This window comes from Thamnophis sirtalis, unplaced genomic scaffold, assembly GCF_051295495.1.
Source record: "Thamnophis sirtalis isolate CommonGarterSnake01/CBP01778 unplaced genomic scaffold, rThaSir2_p1.2 scaffold_7, whole genome shotgun sequence".
In the NCBI taxonomy this organism is placed as follows: domain Eukaryota; kingdom Metazoa; phylum Chordata; class Lepidosauria; order Squamata; family Natricidae; genus Thamnophis; species Thamnophis sirtalis.
The window spans coordinates 28,627,587-28,648,571 of NW_028261387.1; the positions used below are offsets into that span (position 1 = coordinate 28,627,587).

Genomic DNA, 20,985 nt, shown 5'->3' on the forward strand with positions numbered 1-20,985 from the left:
CAATGCTTAGTAAAAGCATATGCTAAGATAGGGTGTGATAAAACCTGCTCTTCCTTTCTTCTCCTAGATTACTGCAATTATGTCTTTAGTTGCCTGTTGTTATCTTACCATCCGTAAGCGATGAGATGTATTTTTTCTATATAGTGTCTATTTTTTGTCCTCCGTGAGAAACTTCTCCACAGTGTTCACCTCTCCTAATGACCATCAGAAGGCTCCCTAAGAAACATTACAGACTTGCTCATCCATTGCATAATTCTAGTTTTGTGTTTGTCTGAGGAGCCATATAAATTTAAGCTCAATCAAGGCATAATTGTGTCTGGAAGGCCCAGTATGTGGTCGCTCAATATAATTGTGCCCCTACACCTAGCAGATTCTGCAATCTTTCTGCAGCATTACCGAATACATAAATATCTGCACAATTTTACTGTCACCTAGTTACATCACTGGTCAGATCTGTGGATTTAGAAAGAGCTAAATAGAGTTCTAGTCTTTTTAAAATTAGGACAATGATTCCCCAAACATTCTGTTATAAAAGTTCCTGTGAATATGTATAAGTCCTAGTTTTTCCCTTTGAATATTATTTTTTTTACTTTATTTCATTTCATTTCTACCCTGCCTTCTCACTCCCGAACTCCCTGGTAAAGATTATTATTATTACAAGTTATATGCTGAATCAGTTCCAGAGACTCTGAAGGGCTTGCAGTATCAAACACAATATATTGACTGATTGATTATGTGTTACTGAGTTATTTTCAACATTTAGTGTCTGCATAGACAGATTTTTCTGCACTGGAATCCATCCCTAAGCTGCTGTTCTACTAATCCTCTACTCATTGTCACTGTAACTGAATCTTTGGTCATCCACACACTTTATTCCAGCTTTCCCAGAATTAGTGTCTTTTCCAGAGAGCTAAGTCTTCACTTAATGTGTTCAAGATAAGATAATTTGAGCCTTGCTATTTGTGCCTCAAGTGAGAACTCTGGGTTGATTTTCTCGATGATCCATTGGTTTGTTTCCTTGACTATCTGCTCAGGAGTCTTTTCCAACACCAAAATTCAAAAGTATCAATACTTTTTCCATTCCACTTCTTCAAAGTCAAACTTTCACTTCCACAGAGTGTCACAAGGAATAACATGGCTTGCACAGTTCTGATCTTTCTTGTCATAGAAACATCACAGTGTTGGAATAACTTTTCCAAGGTCCTCATGGCTGCTCTACCAACTGCTGGTCTGCAGCATTACCTCTTAACTGCTTATTCCTTTGCTGTGGATCAGGGCTGTCAAACTCTAGCCCATGGGCCAGATACATCACGTGCTGGCCACGCCCATGCCCGTATTAGCGAAAGGGGGAAAAGTCCCAATACGTCACATGACACCACCATGACAACGTGAGTGTGACACCCCTGCTGTGGATGATTGATTCTGGAAGGCAGACGTCACCCACTGTTTTAAAATCTTCATTGTCAATTTAAGATTGACAATGTATCTCTTGTCAAGTTTGGTCTTGTTCATTTTTTGGTCCTATTTTTTTCTATGCTGTTTGACTTTGAGTGCTAGGGCTTGCAAGTCCTTTGCATTTTTGCATATCAGGTTAATGTCATCCCCATAGCATCAGCTGTTTTGATATTTCTTCTTCAGTTTTTAAAACCATGCTCATCTTCTTCTAATCCAGCTTCCCTTAATATATATTCAGCATATTAATTGAATAAAAAGAAGAAAATATACAGCCTGGTCTTATCTTTTTGCCAGCCTGAAGCCAGACTATTTCATGTTCTACTTTGTGGCATCCTAAGAACAAAGAGATATGTTGGGATTCCTATTTTTCTGACTATTTTCTATAGCTTGGTGTGCTTGACAGAATCAAAGGCCTTTCTATAATCAATAAAGCACATACTAACCACTTTTTGATTTTTTTTTTGTTTACTCATCATCCATTAGCAATAAATAATGCCTCATGTTCCTTAGCCTTTTTTAAGCCAGCTTAAACATCTGGCATCTCTTTTTTCATGAAGAAACTAATCTACGTTGCTTGATCCAAAACATTATTTTGCTAGCATGTGAAAAACCACAATAAATCTGAAAATAAAAAATCATACTAATGCAATTTATAAACAGTAAATTTGGTGTGCCACCATTTCAGGGAAGGTGTGATCTTATTCATTCCTCAAAATTCTCCTGAGCAATCATGTTTCTACAGCTCTCTGAAAATACAGTAAGGAGAAGGGGCGGTCTAGATATCTAGAGGTAGAATGTTGCCAAAGATGAGGAGATCACTCATCCTAAACTTTGGATCACCCTTGAAGTTGTTACCTTGCCACCTTATAATTTCAAGATGCCACATAACACCTGCTGTTGTCTTTTGCTAATACATTTTTTTTCAATCTCCAGTTGTATGCCATAGTTTGATTGGACTAGAAGAGCTCCAAGGTTCCTTCCAACCCCATTATTCTCTTTTCTACGATGTGGAGAAACAGAGACAAGATAGACCATTGAATTATTTAATTTCAGAACAAATATCAACAAGGTCTTTGTTGCTGATATTGGAGTATGTTAACTTGAACTCTAGAATGTAAATACATTTTGCTGGTTATAACCTGGATTGTCTAACTCTATATCTTAACTTTTGGCATGAAACTGAGGCAGGGCACTATTTTTATATGCCACTGTGGTGAGATGGGTGGACAACTAAACAAACTAAACAAACAAACAAACAAGCAAGCTAGCAAAATGGACAGTCTTCTATGAAAAATCCTGTCCATGTTCTTTTCATTACTGACAGCAGTTTAATACCATCTATATATCCAAATCTATTCAGTGGGGATTATTCTCTATTTCTGCCTTCTAATGAGAATCTATTTTTTTCTTCGCAAAGTATCTTTGATTTTCTTCCCTGTCAGTCAGTTTTAACTCTGTAAGGAGTTTGCAGCAATTTTGAATATGGCATAAAGTAGAAAAGTGGCTTACCTGGAGATTTTCGAGGGGATTATTTAGGATGAAATAATCTGGTAGATTGGATTGTAAAGAGAATCAAAAGAATTCATTGGAGTAGAACAAATACTGACTTGGTGTCCATTGTTCCACCCAACCGCTGAGGTGATGATTATTTTCTAAATTTTGGGAAGAAGGAGAAAAAACAGAGGTAATGTGAGGAGAGCAATCAATCTATGAGTGTGAAAAGACATTATGTGAGCCCATATGTGTCCTATTGAGATCTCTATGTTTGACATTCCCCAGTTGGGAAGAAAAGATGAGATGTATTATCAGTCTGCCTTTTATCTAAGAATAAGCAATTCTGGCTCTTCAAATTTCTCACCCAACTGGTCCCAAGTTCTGGTTGGCTCCATTGTGTAGAAATTAGCCAAAGCATAGTAAATACATTTTCATGCATCCTTCACTTGATATTTACATTTGATATGCTATTTCTGCAGGTTGTTTTTTTCCCCCTTTAGAATATGTTGCTTGGAGGAAAGACTGCTTCAACATATAGATAGTTCTCGATTTATTACCACAATTGTGTCCAAAATTTCTGTTGCTAAGTGAGTTTTGCTCCATTTTATGACCTTGCTTGCCACAATTGTCCAGTGAACCACTGCAGTTGTTAAGTTAGTAACACAGTTGTTAAGTGAGTCTGGTTTCCTCATTGACTTTGCTTACCAGAAGGTTGCAATAGATGATCAAAAGACCCTGGGACACTGCAACCATCATAAATATGAGTCAAGGGCCAAGCATCTGAATTTTGGTCACTTGGCCATGGGGATGCTGCAATGCTTGTAAATGTGATAAATGATCATGTCATTTTTTTCCAGTGCCATTGTAACTTTGAATGGTCACTAAACAAATTGTTGTAAGTTGAGGAGTATCTGTAATGTGATTTTTGCCTTACATGTTCTTTCACTGTGCTGCAACATTCTGAATAATTTTCTATATATGTGCCCTGGGTTCTCTTACATGTGTGTATATTTCTGTGTCCGGAAATCAGTTTTTTCACTTATTCCAGATTTCTTACCTCCTAATCTCCTAGGGCAGTAATGGGCAACCTTTTTGGCGTGGTGTGTCAAAAATCGGCAAAAAATCGAGCATAACTCGCATTGTGTGTCACTTCGACAAAAACATAATTTTGCACAATTTATAGTTTAAACTACAAAAATGTATAATTGCAATATATAATTGTATTTAATAAACCAAAAACAAATTATTTAACATACCTGCTTAGTAACTTCTTTGTTCATCAGTCGATTTCGTATGTTGCCCTTGATATTATTGAACTTGTTTGGGGTGCCGTGAACCAGGGCTGTGGAGTCGGCTGCTTCCAGCTCCACGTCCTCATCAACATGCCGCTCCAGCCCGCCCCTGCTATGAATATTCCTAGTGACGCAAGGGCGAAGAATATGAATATTCATAGCGGGGGCGGGCCGGAGCGGCATGTTGATGAGGACGTTAACTAGCCTAACAAGCTAACACAACCTCCCCCTCACTTATCTCAGTTATTGTGGGCAATTACAAGTCCATGGCACCCCAATAGTTGCTGCTAATGGCGCTCACAGTTCCCATTGGCACTCCGCTGTTCCCTGCTGTGGTGCGGTCATAACCGACAGTCCCAGGAGTAGACTCTCTGTGCCGGCCTGACTGGAGAGAGGCGCGCACTGTTCCCGCGCTCCTCTCCTGCGGGTCCTCCCTCGCTGCGCTGATGACGTGTGTGCGCACGGCATGTATGCCTTACCAGCAGCCCCTGCACTCAGAAAGGGGCGGCGGCAATACAGTAAGTGAGTGTGGGTGGGGAAGATCACACGTCCCGCCCCCCCATTCCTCCAGCACAGATTCTTTCATCCTCGGCGGCCGTGCAGGAGCCGAGGATGAATCGCATGAAATCCTGTGCATGTCACCCCAAATGGCTACGCGTGTCAGCACTGACACGCGTGTCATAGGTTCGCCATCACTGTCCTAGGGCAGGGGTCAGCAAACTGTGGCTCTGGAGCTGCATGCGGCTCTTTCCTCCCTCTGCTGTAGCTCCTTCACCTGTCGCCCCCACAATTTTGAGAGGGGCTTCCAGGGGGGAGAGAAGCATGGTGTGCCAGGAGAAGACTCTATGGCAAGAAGAGGGTTTTCCAGTTGTCTCCACAATTGATAGGGCTTTCGGTATGACAGGTAGAGGAAAAAGTATGCCGCACTAGGAGGAGACTCTATGGTGGGGGAACTGAACTTCCGTTCAGCTCCAGAATTGAACAGGCGACTTCTGATTAGGATTTTTGTGGCTCCCAGTATTTTCTTTTCTGTGGGAAAAGAAATCTGGGTCCAAATGGCTCTTTGAGTGTTTACGTTTACCGACCCCTGTCCTAGAGGATTGGAAGCCCTGTTTGGAGAGAGTGTAAAATTGTAACTGAATGGATTTAGAGCTGTAACTGAGTCATCTAAGCACCAAAGAGTGCAGTAGTTGACAGATCTGACAAAAGTGGAATGGAAAACCCAAATAATCCTAAAACATAATAAAATGCATTTGCTAATGCTCTCCTTTGCAGCTGTATACAATGAATTAATCTCCCCAAGGAATCCTTTGTTTATGTGGGTACAATACAATTCTTTTGTTGAAGACCTTGCTACTAGCTGCCATATTTGTTTTTAAGGACATACAAGGTTTAAGTATTTTAAAGCAATGAGTCATAATAAATTAATAATATTTTGGGAATACCATAATATTTATATCAATTATTGATTATAAAGATAATGAATGCCACTTCACAAAAGTTCTAATATAAAAACAAGTGCTGAACAATCTTATATCTTTCTAGTAAACTTTGAACATCAGTCCTAAATAAAAGCAGCCTGGAGTTAGCAGATTTGATTATTATTTAAATAATAGTCTATAGAGAATTTAGCTTTGCAACAATATTGATTCTGTTGGCCCAAAGATGCTTTTTTCAAGAGGCAACTAGCCTTTCTTTGTTTTTCCTTGAAGACCTTTTGCTTCTCATCCCAGAAGCTTCTTCAGTTCTGATTGAATGGTGGGGAATGAAAGGGTTCACTTCTCATCCAAGAAACTTCTTGGATGAAAAGCAAAACATCTTCAAGGAGAAACAAAGAAAGTCCAATTGCCTGTTGAAAAAAGCACCTTTGGGACAATCATGACATGGATGATTGAGAATCTCCATAGATATTGTTTCTGTTGAGAACTTGTACTTTCAAATCTCAAGGATTCTGGTAGTTGAGTAGCTTTATTACATTTTTATTGAATGTGGTTTCCTCAAATAGTGATAAAATTGTGTAACTGTATAATGGATTTCCATTTCTAGCTTTAATTTTCTTTCTTCTTTTAAAAAGGAATTTCTTCTGTGATGGCATTTTCAGTAATCTAGGCAATCCGATATTATTCTATACTTTAAATACTGCATATACTGTACAATACATGATCATACAGCTATACAAACAAACTATGAGCATTTTTTTTAAAAAAAACTACAGCAACAGTTTTTACAATGGATTGGACTTCAACTTTTATGATGATAGTAAAGATTGCACATTTGTGAAAGGTGGGCATTATGAGAATTTTTCAAGGAATCATCATTCTAACTTGGAAATCAAGCAACAGTTCATGGCAGATCTTCACAAACAATCATCATCATCATCCTAGTCTTTGGCAAAAAAGAGTCATCATTACAGAATTTTTTGGGGGGTATAAATTAAGATGGTGGTATTCACATAGATTTCATTGCCCTTGTGATTACTATCAATACACTGCAATATACAAAACTTTAGAAGAAAATGTTGGCAACTCCCAAACATGGCTTTGCACCATGAGATTTCAATGTTTTCTCACAATTGTTTATCTTCATGGCTGTCTGTTTGATACAAATGAAGAAGTAGAAGTCTCTTCAAACAGAGACAAAGTATGGAGTTCTTTTGCTGTCTTTAAAAAGTTTGTCCATGTTGGCATAGGTGCATAGCAAGAAGTGGTAATTAGATAGTAAAATAAATATAAGGTATTATATTAAATATTCTTGTTTAAACTAAAGTTTTGAGGATGGAGGGATAATTTTTCATTCATCCCTAATAGACATGAATCTCTTTACTATTGCATACTATTACTATGCTAAAGAAATTTCCTTACTGCTTTGGGTTAAGTTTCAGTTGATTATATCATATTACATCATCACTTACATTTGAATTTGTTTGGTATTGCATTGGCCAGTTCAGATTTGAAAGAGTCCAGTCCAAGCTGGAAGATGATGTTTGGCCTTTTTCACTTTTTTAAAAAAACTCTCTCTTTTGTTCACATATTGTTTTCCCAATATTGTATCTCAAAATAAAATAGAGCTATCTTCTCTGTTCCCTACATAAAAATCCATTATACATGCCCTGCTATTAATTGATTGGACTATTAATTTTTATACATTGCCTTCTACTTGTTTCGCCTTGTTGTATCATTTTTGTTATGTCAAGTGTTCTTCCAGAACTTTTGACTCTGAATGTGAGATATCTGACATTTTCAATTGTTCCATTACAACCCAATCCACTTCTTGATTTGTCTAAGTTTTGTAAGACTGTATGATCTCTCCTCACTGACATATATACACAATTTTAGATCACAACATGTTTTGTCTCTGGTAATTCTTAATTTATTTTTGCATTGTTATACTGAAGAAAAAAATATCTACACTATCTCCCAAACAAACAGTCAAAATGAAATGTCTACCACAATGGTGGGGGTTTTCCTCCCTTATTTATATTTTACAATAGAATCATGTACCTAATAATGGGAAAAGGTAAACCAACAATGGAAAATGTTGCATAAAAAGAATGTTGTCAAGAAATGAGAACTGGGTTCACTGAGTTATGCTTTCATAATGTATGATCTGTTTAGATGACACCACTTGACTCTTTGGGATTCATAATTAACTGCCTCAGTTGATTCAACAAGCCATGATTTACTCACATGAGCTAAGTGAGGAAGCAATAATGCCTGTGAGCTATTGGTAGACAATTTATAAATGGAAAAAGAGTTTGAAAAAACATTGAATACATTATTTTCATTATGCAGTAGTTACTTTTTTTCTAATTAGCACTCTATTAGAAAACATAGCAGAGGTGTATTTAAAGACCACATTTTTATGAACTCTTTCTACACCGTATGCTGAGGATGAATCTGAAAGTATACAATTAGTGCCTTTTAAAATTCAGAACAGTATTTTTACCAAATTAAAGTGTATTGGTTTAAAATATCCTTAAATATTTTCAATAAAAGGAACAGTAATGAGGGTGCGACTTTCTTGAAAGACCCTGTTCATCCCTAAGTATATAAGTAAAAAAGTATAGTACTTTGGGATGTATAGCACTGGGGGAATCCAATATGAGATGAATTCTTGGGAAAATCTAGGAAAACATCTGATACATCTTATTAGCCGTTCACCTAAATATATGAACTTTTTGTATTGCTTCATGATTCAAGGAGAAGATTCCTTAAAAGCAGAATGCCTGAAACCCATTAATTCTTTCATCTCTTATATAAACAATAAATACTTAAGGTGATTTGATGGGTTACAGTAAATCAATAGCAGAAAGTCTAAAGCTACATTATGGATGCATTAACCCCACTGCATTCTGCATAATGATACATGAAGCAGGATGGCTATTTGGTCTGAATTCCAGAGTATTGTGGAGTCTAATCCTAATGGGAATATGTCTCAATAAATTCAATTGATTTTGTGGCTTCAGCTTTTTCTTCCCTTCTCTTGTTTCATTTACATCAGGCCTGATTAAAGGAGCTGGAGAACTCCTAAGATGTCTTCAGCACTGTGTGACACTTCAATTGGTCCTAATAAAGGCTGTGGCCATTTGTGGCTCACTGTGATTTTTAATGTTGAATTGAGTTATTCCTAAATCATTGGTCTGCAAGCTGTAACTTGTGGATGAACATTTGCTTCAATTCATAATGCAATTAATCAAATCTTGTTAAGTTATGCGAGTAGAACAATGATTCTTTCATATGAAACGTCTCGGTATCAGCTTGCACAGATAACACCATGACTCTCATCCACTGCAGGTGTCTGGTCCTGTTCAAAGTCTGGCATTAGAAAACTATGGAATTCAGATGTACTAGTACAGTGATTCAGAATACTAAAACAACCATGTGATGTTTCTGGAGCAGTATTTGTCACAAAATGCAGAAGTGGAACCTCATGGAAGATGGGCATCACCTTGGAATTTCATGTGTTTAGTGTGCAATTCAACTTTTTCTTCTTAAAATGAAAGGTGGTTGAGATAGAGTATTCAGGAACAATGTTCTCTTGAGTTCCACCCGGCTATAATTAATGACGATGGTCCAAATCATTTGTTGGCTTTTTCATGGCAACAGGATTTTAAGTTTTGTGCTTCATATGGGGCAGTTTTCTTTATCCAGTCTTGGTGTGGGTACCTGTAGCATAGTCTCAAAGCAATGTCTTCTGTTTCCTCTGAAGGTTACTAATTTTGTTCATTTTTGTGGGGTCTCTTTCTTCCCATCAGGCTGCTTGCACATTGTGTCATTTTAAAATTAAGAGGAAAAAAGGCTAAAAAAAAGAGGAAGCCAAATACTATGCTGTCTCTGAAAGCTGACACGATAATTTATGCTACATTGAAAACCCTTCCCTGGGGCAATGCTTTAATAAGATTCCTAGTCGGAAGTCAAGCTCTGCCCAGTAATTCACTCTAAATCCTCAAATATACATTTATTAGCATGGAATTGTAAAAGCAGATTGAAGAAACTAAAGCCACACACACATATATGGAATTAACTAAATTTAATGTCAGCTCTACTTTATAAACGCAAAGAAATGAAAAAGGCAACAGCAACTGAATGACATTTATGTCACTGGAAGGCTAAATATAGGTTGTTTGAAATTTAATTTCATTAATTTCTTTAAAGTTTCCCACTCAGTGCAATAGATTTTTTTTGTATCTTAATTTATTGGAATGAAACCTTTTACTTGATGCTGGAATTTTGTGAATGGCAAAGATACACATAATCATTTTGCACCAAGTTCATTATACTTAATGGTCCTTATGTGGATTTTGTTTTGCTATTTATTTTTAAACCAGTTAAACACTTCTGATTCATAACCTGAATAGATATTAATGAATCCCTGCATATTTCATTGATTTAGATTGTTCTACAATCCATGCAGTCCAATCAACCTTCTCCCAATTGTCAAAGAAGGATTAGATAATATATCTTCAACTCAATTGGCCACAATTAGGCTTTTGAATATGTATGTGTAGGATTATGCAATTAGAATTTAGGGACTAATTTCCTCAGGTTTTTTTTTAAAACCACATTTAGTGAAGTTTTATTTTTCTCTCACTACATACATTAGAAAATCCCCATCACATAATAGCTATATAATCATCTTCCCTATTAAGAAATAGTCAAGGTCTAGGACAGTGATGGTGAACCTTTTAGAGACCAAACTGCAAGTCACTCTTTCATGCAGTGACCCAAAGATTAGCTGGCCAGGGGGAGACGGGGCATCACAACACCGGCAGTTCTGCAAGAGGCAAGATCTTTTTCTTTTGTGACCTGTTTCATCATTTATAGAGAAACAGTGAGAAACACCATGGAGAAATGTGGTGGAGCTGAGCTGGGGCGACAGTGTGCATATGTGCCATAGGTTTGCCACCACTGGTCTAGGAAGGCAATATTTGAATATATGCATTTCTGTCAGGTAAGGTCAGTTCTCATGTGCCACCTAGTCTTACTTTCCTCATTTTAACCAAATACAGCAATGAAAACTTTTCTCTTTCCCAAAATGTTTGTCAGCAATATCACAGTTTGAATTGATGCCAACCAGAAAAATTACCTTACATTTGTTTTTAGAAGTTATTTGATTCATTAAAACAGTATTTGCTGTAGCAATCCTTTTATGGGAGAAAGAAATTTTTGAGGCATTGTCAGAGAGTATTACGGTGTTCCCGCATTTTTTTAGTGGGAAAATGGGGAAGGAATATGTCAGAATATGATGTCTTCCCTTCTCCATTCATTTCTGTAGCAGTATGCAGAAAAGCTTCTATTCTCATATCTTCTTAGCTAGAAGCTTCTTGGATGAGAAACAAAACATCTTTAAAGAGAAATCAGAAAGTCCAGTTGCCTCTTGAAAAAGCAACTTTGGGACAACCATGACCTTGATGATTGAGAATCTCCCTAGACATTCTCTTCCCCTATTTCCATTAAATCTCAAGGAAAGATTTCAGCCACAAATTGTTCTCACTAAACTTTTTTTTTCAGCAGCAGTGCTATTGATAATGTTTAGGTGAAGACTTGCTCTTGAGAAACAGTTGGAGAATTCCTGTACCTTCTAAGGATTTTTTTTTTTTCATTTTCAAAAAGTGCCAACTCATCAACAGACTTGGAGCAGTTTATTTCTTTAAGAAAAAACACAGTCTTGCTAATAAAGCCCCTTACAGGTAACAATAGATCTTAACTACACATAATTTGTGTGTTCCCATGATATTCTGGTCCAATTCCTGTGGGAAAAGAAAGGTCTTTCTAAAGTGTCATCCAGATCTCATGGGAGATGCAGTTCTAAATGACAGGAATTGTGGAATAAAGGCAATGGTGAGATTCAGCCAATTCACACTTATTCAGGAGAACCGGTTGTTAACTTTCTAAGCAGTTCGGAGAACTGGTTGTTGGAAGAAATCTTATTTTGTTTTTTTCCACTTTACAGGGTTAATCCTGTAAGGAAGGCAGGAAGGAAATATTCTGGTGTTGTTTCTAGCCTAATCTTTATTGCTCTGCTTACAGAAACTGTCTAAGGTGAAATGCCCATCGATGTGAGTGATGTTGAGTTGGCCACACCCACCCAGTCACATGAACACTGAGCCATGCCTACCCAGCTGGTCACTAGGGCAGAGAACCAGTTGTTAAATTATTTGAATCTCACCATTGCATAGAGGGTATGATTCTCATGACCACTGAAATGGCATTGTTTTATTATTCATTCATTTATTTCAGTTTATATCCCAGTAAGATGACTCTGGGCAACTTACATATGATAAAAATGTAAACAGAAAAGCAGTTAACATTTTAAAACTATGCCAATTATTTTTTTAATACTAAGCAAAAATACAAGAAGCAGATGGTATAGGGATATAGCATTCTTACCCTATCATTTACCTCCAATGGTGAGCTCCCACCATCAGACTCCAAGTATGTATACCCACCATATCTTGCCATCTAGAACAGGCAGAGACAAAGACAGAGTGGCAGGGAGGGAGGGAGGGAGGGGGAGGGAGGGAGGGAGGGAGGGAGAGAGAGAGAGAGAGAGAGAGAGAGAGAGAGAGAGAGAGATCCAAGCTCCGTTCCATGAAAGGTGTTACATGTTACCTACGGTACCTTAAATTACACACACATCCACTGGTAATTAATAGAGATTTTGTACTACAGGTGTCACATGAGCATACCATGGTACACTTATAATGAATTGCTCCATTACATTTTGGACCACCAGTGCCCAGATGAACTAATTCTCCTTTACTATAAGATTGTACTAAAAATAACTTTGCAAATCTGAAAATACATTCCTCCCCTTTGCCTTTATAGCCCAAGAAACTGATTGGGTGTGTGTGTCCCTTTTGAGCTATTTGCTATACCTGCATTTCTTCTGCAGAGTAAGCTGCCAATTCTACAACCATTCCCTTAACTGTGCCTCTTCCTCCTGTCTCCCAATGCCATTCCCACATACCATTACATCTCCTAACATACTAAAAAAATAATTTTCCCCCAGGAAATGAAAATCTAGGAAGACCCCCACCCAACCATTTACCAGTTCCATGGGTAGAGGTGCAGCCCCAATTAGACCAAACAATGGGAAGTCTGAAAACTGGGGATTAAAATAATTCAGACACCCCATTTTCCTATGTACAACTTTGGGGGTAAATGCCACATGCAATTTGTTCTCAGTTTTAATTGAACAAATGAGTACTTTAAAAGAAAACTAAAGCATTTTTAGGTGTCAAATGGATGGGACGGGAAGAAGAATAATTGCTTAGCCTCCACTTTCAGACATCCTTTTCATGATCCCTGCTTGATTCCTGTGATGGTGTTCAATGTGGCACCCCTCTAACCATGCAGGCTTCCCATGTTTTGTAGAACCTCCCCAAATCTGCACTCAGTGTTTTCAGAAGTTTCATACATTTAAGAGGCTCCTGGCTACAGAGGCCGACTTCTCGTGACACAGCAGTATGAATCCTGGGTCTGTGGGTTGACTTTACAATCTTTGCTCATTAGCAGATTGCAATTAATTTAAATCTTGTGCCTGTCCTCGATAAATCACAGTTATTAATTTCTGGGAATAATGTTGGAGGAATTATTAGTTGTCCTAATAAAACTTTTAATTCATTTGTGAATCCTCCAAAGCATCAGTTATTCAGATGGGTGTATCATAACTAGCCAGAGTGAGTGAAAAGGCAACGGTACCTTGGGATTCGTTGACTGTGAAGGGTTCTTTTCATTTCTTTTTTCTCTGCTTTGAAAAGAAACCAAAGTCTAGTTTGACTGGAAATCAGGTTCAATTGATCCAGGGTTCACCCAGCAAGGCACATCTTTCTAATTTCATGCCTCACTGGGATGATACGTCATGCTTTCTACAGGGCGACAGCTTGCTACATAACATAACTCAACAGACTGATGCAACGGGGCATGCTAAATTAACTTGCTTAAACTCAGGAAATTCAGAGCAAAATGTAGCTTTGGCTGAAACTTGCATTGTTAAAAAGTGTGGTTTTTTTTTTTATCACTCGCTACTGTTTGGAAAATAATTTACTAGAATCTCAGGATGGTGGAGCTTGCCAACTTTTCTAGGGCCATTGGTTTGGATGGCAAGAAGCTGCTTCAACGCATGCACGCCCGTGCGCACACACACACACACACACACACACACACTTCTTTTTTCTTCCAGCCTAATCAAGCAGCATGTAATTTTGTGGTTGGACAGGAGAGGAAACATGTGCATTTATCATTTTGTAAAACATTTTATTATATAGAAATAGGTTGTAATCTATCATTATGCTCTTTTTAAAAACAACATCATATTCAAATAGTTTATATTAAGTCTTTCAATCTTGGCTTCTCTTCTATTTCCCATTTTTACAAGTTTGACTGGTTTTGGTAGAATATACATACAAACTCATCAACTATTCTGTTTTAGGGTAAGAAACATTATGCAAAGCAGAGAAAAGAATAAGTAATAAGTAAAAGGAATGGGAGGCAGAGGATAAAAGGAAAAGAAATCTAATTAAATGTAGCTTATATTAACATAATTTACTACATGTCTTCATTAGGGCTCTTATACATGAGCTATGAAAATCACTAAAAGTCAGCAAAAAATTAGTGGTTTTTGTATCACTTTGATGCTAAGTGTTGGTCATCCATTTGTTTGCTATGTAGATCAAATAGACAAATATCTACCATCACCAGTTTTTGTTATTTTCACTATGTCCATACACTATTGCTTCTTGTTCCTGATTTTTTCTTTAAGTAGTCCTAATGAAAATGCAAATATGTTTTAATTCAATTAATTTAGAAATCTTTGGCTAAAAGTCTTCTCAATAGACATAATTTAAGGAACAATTGTTCTTAACACATCATTTCCAAATACACTTTGTTGATGAAAAAGGAGTTGTGGAGCCACTTTTACCTCTGAATGCTGTTGAGTTCTGCACGTTTGGTAAATGATGTTCAAGAAGTGCTTTAGTACTTATATAAATGTGATTCCTCACTGTTACTCATAAAAAACCACTTCATCTTTTTTTCAGCTCCTGTCAGAATAGTGGTGGGGCTACAATCATGCGTCTACAAGGCCTGAAGCTTCTGAATTATTTCTAAAGTCTGTACCGCCTGCTCCAATACTCATCTTTTAAATATTTTTGCAGGTATAATTGCTCTTTGGTTTGCCTATCAGGCTATGCAAATTAAGCAAACAAACATTTTCCCCATAAAATACTAATTTAAAACCGATCCATCATATTTCCCATTAGCAGATATAATCCCACTTGAGTTGCTGCCACTTGACAGTAATTATTTCATATTTGCTCCCTTGTTCTGGAAGAGCAGACAATTTATTTCCTTTCTGCCCTTCAAAATCTCAGGGCTGTCTCTAACTTGAAAACTGGCACATACCAGAAAAGATTCCTTTAAAGGAAGTGCATGAAAATTTAAGGGAAGGTAACATTCACGGTGGGCTAGGTGTTAGAAGAGGACATTGTTGTCTATTCCTGCTCTCCAAAACTATAGTGTGTCCTGTACACCTGGCAATGTGAATGTGTCCTATGTCTACATATCCCTGTGAACTCTAAGTTGCCAATAAAACTTTGGAAGTGTTCTGATTTCAATTTGAGTGACCTCATTGGAGCCCTTCTTAAATTTTGACATCCATGAAATTTGTCTCAATTGGATGCATTCCTGTAATTATTATTATTATATGCACAGCCAAGTGAAATCACAGCTACCAGTTCCTTAGTTAATGTTAGCCTTCATATGCCACAAGTTCTTCTCAAGAACTTAGCATGCCATAGTGTTTTGCTGCAGTAAATGTTAAATCCAAGTAGTGTGAGATTTTCATAGGTAGAAATTTTGTCAATGCACAGATTTCCTAAGTGCCATCCAACAATTTTTGGTATGACACCCAGTGTGCCCACAAGCACGGGGACCACTGGTTTATGCCATAACATTTCAGGTTTGATTTTCAGATCTTGATACTTTTTGATCTTCTCTAGTTCTTTGTCTTCTATTCTACTATCTAATGCCCCACCAGTTATCCACACTTTCTCCTTTTCAACCATAGTTAAATCTGGTGTGTTATGAACCAAGACTTTATCAGTTTATATTTGAAAATTCCAATATTTAACATGCTCATTTTCAACTACTTTTTTCAACTTTATGATCCCACTGATTTTTCACTATAAGCATATAATAATTTCATTATTATTAATTAGATTTAGTATAGCCACTCCAAAAGATAGCTCTCTTTTTATTTACTTGCTTGCTTGTCTGGTTCAATTATTCACACAACTGTCTTGGTTTTAAACTTCAGTATGAAAAAGCCAGAACTGGTGAAATATAGCAATGCTTTTATGTTGGTTAATAGCATATCAAATATCTGAGAGGGGGGAAAAAGAAGGGTTTGAATTATCCAATTTTCCTTCTTTTCTTTTTACGGATTGAATGCATATAAACTATATAGCAATTTTATCAACACTTTGCACTTTTCTTTGCATGTATTTTAACATTGAGTGATCCTCTTTGCAGGAGATTGGAAAATACTCTAAAATCAAATTATGTTTTAATATAATTCCTTGTGAAATAAAAGGGGAATGTACTCCGTTGCTGGCTAAAATGCATGATAAACATGGAGCTAGGCAAGCCCAAGTAATATGACTAGTTTCTATGGCAACAAAAATGTCAGTTATCCTTTTGGCAGATGCTGTTCGACTGTTGTTGAAGCAGTGATTCTGACACTCTGAAATTTATTTTAAAAAGAAGGGAGAGTCCCAGAGAAGCATCAAACAAGGAGAAAGTTAAGCCATAAACAGGATACTACATAGGAGAGAGATAATGATGCAATGGTCTCATAAATTTTGTTTAACAAATATATAATTGAGCCACTTGCCCAAGGAAGTTACCAGGAATTATTTGCCTGATCAGACAAAACTTCAGCTTTACCTTCAGTTTAGGATTTGAATATGCTATGCATGTTTTCCAAACTGTACATATTCACTTGGGACATGCACTAGAACCAACTCAAAGGAATAAAATCTGCCTTTCCTCACAAATCTCCTTTGATTTGGATCTAATATACATATGGTTTAATAGAGTCATCTGTCTTTTGTGGTATGTTAAATATTTCTTGCTCTTAAGCACGAAACAATTGAAATTGGACATATGTTGAATTTCGAATGGCTCGTGATTCATGCCAAATGTCCTTTAGGTCAAAGAGACATTTAACTGCAATATCACTACAGTGTCTACCTATATGGGTCAAATTACAGGCAGTCAAAATTATTATGCACGGTTATTTTTAGAAGGGTCTCTTTTTGATTTTGATTTTCTTGTTTTAATGGGAAAATGTTATTGTTCGTCATGCTACAGCAATGTTGCACATTGCTGCATTAGCAAAAAATAAATAGGAACATCATTATGATAAAAAATAACATATCCTCAACTTTTTTCTTAAAAATATAGAATCCGTGTGAAAATGACAACTTCTTGTTAGAGAAAAGCAATTTACAATGGTAAGGTTATATTCTCTGTGGTTGTTTTGACCTGCTCCTGTTGGCCAGAGGCAAGATAGAAGATGAGCATCTTTCTCAAATCTTTTGGCTACTTTTTTATTACTACAAGATTTTCCCGTAACATTGTTTGGTGTATGAGTTAAGCATTCAATGAAAATGTAATGTTTAAAAATGTAATGCTTACATATTTATGGTTAACAGGGAAAAATGCCTGTAAGCTCTTCACACTTTTCTCAATGTCAGCATTTCAGAAAGTAATGCAAAGATTATTTATGGTAGGGATTTCTAAAAAAAAGAAGAAGAGGAAAGAAGGAAATATATATGACTGTTTCTGTCATTTAAAATCAGTTTCTTGCACGGAATATGGAAGTAGCATAATCCATAGCCAGGAAATTCATAAGGGATGGAAATAGTTGGATAATGACAAAAAATGGGGTGGAATGAGACAGTTAAGCCATAAACTGGAAAGAAAGGAAGATAAATGCTAGGTTAAAAAATATTGCTAAAAATATGAGTTCCACTAAATAAGTTTGAAATACAATATAAAGGTCTTTTAACTAACTAAGATTAAACCTATGCTGCTTGAAAACAAGGTTAGCTGAAACCTGCCACCCTGCAAACAGTCCCATTTCCAAGGGACATGAATGAAGTTGGAAACAGCTGTTTCTGAAAATAGGAATGCACAGGAGATGAAAAGAGATAGGGAAGAATATATGGAAGATTAATTTTAATTAGTCCCATATGGCATGATGATATTCCTTGTATCTACCAAAAGGTCTTCTCAAAGCCATTTATGCCACAATTTTGATGCTGTAGTACAAGATTGTTCTATTGGGTATTGGAGAATTTTTGCACTTTTCTATTCAATTGCCATCTTAAAGGTTTTAATACTTTTGTGCATTTATTTGCTTGGCTACCTCAATAATGTCTGGTATCTACATATGAAATAGTCTTCTATTTGCGCTGATTTCTGCTAACGATCAGCCTCAGAAATCATACACATTAATATAGACAATTTATAGGATAACATTAATCTAAATGCCACCCTTAAAAGTATTCATCTGCTTAGCTTTGCCAGAGACAGAATGCTGACTAAAGACTAATAAAAACAAATCATATTCTTTATTAGCCTTTTAGTCTTGAAATGAAAATTTCTAATGCATCATACAAGCAAATCAAGAAAAATAGATTGTCCCTTTTCATGTGAGTGTTGTATCTTGTTAGAGAATGAAGCATGATTGCGTTCAAAGTCCATTTTATTCATTTGGTTGGACTATAGCTTCTAATGTTTGTTTGTCGGTTGGTCTGTCTGTCTGTCTGTCTGTCTGTCTGTCTGTCTGTCTGTCTGTCTCTATCTATCTATCTATCTATCTATCTATCTATCTATCTATCTATCTATCTATCTATCTATCATCATTGTCTGTCTGTCTGTCTGTCCAAAAGTCACTTCCTCTATGAAAAAGTCATTTGTTTTTCTAGTCCATTCTCAGTATTCTTTTTTGAGGTTGATTCAGGTCTTGGCTCATTCACTTTTTTGTTAGGGTTCTTTGGGGCTCCTTGAGCTTGGTTTTTTTCTTGAAGACATTTCATTTCCCAAAGTAGGTAATACCAACAGTACACTGATTATGTTACCTAGTTTGGGTAATGAAATGTCTGCAAGAAAACAACCAAACTAAGAGAGCACCAAGGACCCCTCACTTCAACTATGAGCTACAAATATTCTCCTTTATTAGTATTTTTCTATAACACATCGCCCTATTTCTCAGCAGCCTCACTCAAGTGTTTTGAGCTTCAGAATGTGACTTTTCCTGGGATTTAATTAAACCATGGAAAGGCAGGGAGGCTGCAGATTTTGGGTAAGATGTAGAAAGATAGAACAGATACAAACCTGTAGCATCCCTTAATCGGCTCATAAGTAGAAAAAAAATGTAAGAGATCCAAACCTCACTCATATGAATTTCATTATAATTTCTTTAGCACTGGAAAAAAATGAACCTATTGTAGTTCCTTGTCGGCTAAGACATATGTACTCCTACTGATCTGAGCTGCAGGGTAAATTGCATCTCTCTTGAGGGGAAGAGAAGAAAAGATTGTTTCCCTTTCTCCATCATGATGGTCTTGATATGGCTTGAAGTATGTAGGATAGATGGCAAAGTAGATATGTTCAGTTCTGTGATCTCTTCAGTGATCATGTGTCTACAAAGATTTTTTTCTCCAACCCCACCAATCTAACTATGACTGAAAGAGTGGATCTTCCTAAATATTACTCCTGGTCATTAGCAAAATTAGTGTTTGCTCCAACTGGAAGGGTTGGAGGATTAAACCCTGTTTAATATCCTGCACTACATAGTCTAGATTTGTTGTATCCTCAACCCATGATGCTGCCTGATGTTGGTTATTTAACAGAAAACATTCAGAACTAGAGAGGCAATTCTAATTGCCATGTTTTCTAAATGAATTAATCAGGTTTGTTTAAAAAAAAAGAGTTTCCGTATCTATAGAATACTATCTACTTCAGAAAAGAATAATAAAGTTGAAAGGGACCTTCTTCTAGTCCAACTCCCTGTTGTCCAATCTCTTCTTAAAAACGTCCAGTGTTGCAGCACTCACAACATCTGGAGACAATTTGTTCCACTGATTAATTATTCTATCAGGAATTGTTTTCCTTAGTTGTAACTTAGTTCTCTCCTTGATTAGTTTCCATCCATTGCTTCTTGTCCTATCTTCAGGTCAGTGATGGTATTCTGCTGGTTCTTATGGGTTTGGGTGAACCGGTAGTGGTGGCTGCTGGAAGGTCCGCTCACTCACCCCAATGTAATGCACAACCTTCTGCACATGCGCGTGTGAGGCTAGGGAGCACATGCGCAAGTGCACTCACATTTGCTAACCGGTAGCGAAGGTAAGTGAATCCCACCTCTGCTTCAGATGCTTTGGAGAATAGGTTGACCCACTCTTCTTTGTTATAGAGTGAACCCCTTTATAGAGTGTGACCACAACAATGCTTTCAGTATGGGCTCCAAGTTTATGTCTCAGTCCTAACTTTAGGGACTGATCTAATACTAATCACTTGTCTGACTTTCATATCCATAAATAAAGCATGGTGTCCTTACAAAGATCTGATAAGCATAAATGGAGAAGGATAAGGACTATTAAGGATAAATTATTAATTTCCCCAATAAGTATTTCCAGATTAAAATGTGCTATCTACATATATCGTTTCATGATTCTAAGTCAGAAACATAATTAGTGGTGGTCATAGTGGCAGCAAGAGAAAATGTTCAACATCTTTTCAATGGCTTAAATATAGTGGATAATTATGATAATATGCTATCCAGTTATAGCATGTCTAATAAATCAGCATGTTTATTTTCAAATTTGGCATTGATACTTACGGTTAGAAGAAGGCTGTTAAGTGCTTATGTGTTGATAGATGCTGTTTTCCTGCATAATGGGAACTGTTAATAAACGAGAGTCTCTTTATAAGATTTCCTATAACTACATCCCATTGTTTCTTGCCTTCTTTAAACAAGAATTCTTTGTTAAGCGTGGGTGGCTGCGTTTCACTTTTAGGAAACTATCCGCATTTATTTTTAATCTTGATATAATAAAGAAATTCACAGCTGAGCTAAAAAATCTGTTTCTTTAGTAAACTAATAGATTTTGATTTACTGTAATAATGAAAAATGTGGAAATTTAGCATCATTTTTCTTACTACACTCCCTGTTAATT

General features: G+C 36.7%; 1 protein-coding gene and 1 long non-coding RNA gene across 12 annotated transcripts in view; one reads left to right on the plus strand and one right to left on the minus strand.

The window, feature by feature from the left end:
• DAB1 (DAB adaptor protein 1) overlaps nucleotides 1-20,985 on the plus strand; it is a 788,454-nt gene that overhangs the window by 289,225 nt on the left and 478,244 nt on the right. The gene's annotated exons all lie outside the window — the stretch shown is intronic.
• On the minus strand, nucleotides 1,485-20,685 carry LOC148044582 (uncharacterized). Its single transcript, XR_015697382.1, has 5 exons — nucleotides 20,649-20,685; nucleotides 13,445-13,493; nucleotides 12,131-12,202; nucleotides 2,965-3,107; nucleotides 1,485-2,076 (listed from the first exon to the last, which is right to left on the minus strand). It is a non-coding gene; the product is annotated as an uncharacterized LOC148044582 (long non-coding RNA).